This window comes from Sinocyclocheilus grahami, unplaced genomic scaffold (assembly GCF_001515645.1).
Source record: "Sinocyclocheilus grahami isolate Dianchi unplaced genomic scaffold, SAMN03320097.WGS_v1.1 scaffold2048.1, whole genome shotgun sequence".
NCBI lineage: Eukaryota > Metazoa > Chordata > Actinopteri > Cypriniformes > Cyprinidae > Sinocyclocheilus > Sinocyclocheilus grahami.
The window spans coordinates 66,866-67,738 of NW_015507227.1; positions in this window are offsets into that span (position 1 = coordinate 66,866).

Sequence of the window (873 nt, forward strand, 5' to 3'; positions counted from 1 at the left end):
ACAGACACACACACTCACTCACTGTCACACACACAGTCACTGTCACAGACACACACTCACTGTCACACACACAGACACACACTCACTCTCACACACAGACACTCACTCACTGTCACACACACAGTCACTGTCACAGACACACACTCACTCACTCACACACACACACACACTCACTCACTGTCACACACACAGTCACTGTCACAGACACACACTCACTCACTCACACACACACACACACTCACTCACTGTCACACACACAGTCACTGTCACAGACACACACTCACTCACTCACACACACACACACACACTCACTCACTCACTCAGTCAGTCACAGACACACACTCTCACTCACTTCATCAGACAGACACACACACACACACTCACTCAGTCAGTCAGTCACAGACACACACACTCACTGTCACAGACACACACACAGACACTCACACTCACTGTCACACACACTCACACTCACTGTCACACACAGACACTCACTCACTGTCACACAAACAGACACACACACTCACTCACTCACTCACACACACACACACACACACACTCACTCACTCACTCACTCAGTCACACAGACACTCACTCACTCACACACACACACACACACACAGACACTCACTCACTGTCACACACACAGACACACTCACACTCACTCACTGTCACACACAGACACACACACACTCACTCAGTCAGACAGACACACACACACTCTCACTCACTTCATCACAGACAGACACACACACACTCACTCACTCAGTCACAGACACACACACAGACAGACACACACTCACTGTCACACACAGACACTCACTCACTGTCACACACACACACACACACACACACTCACTCACTCACTGTCACACA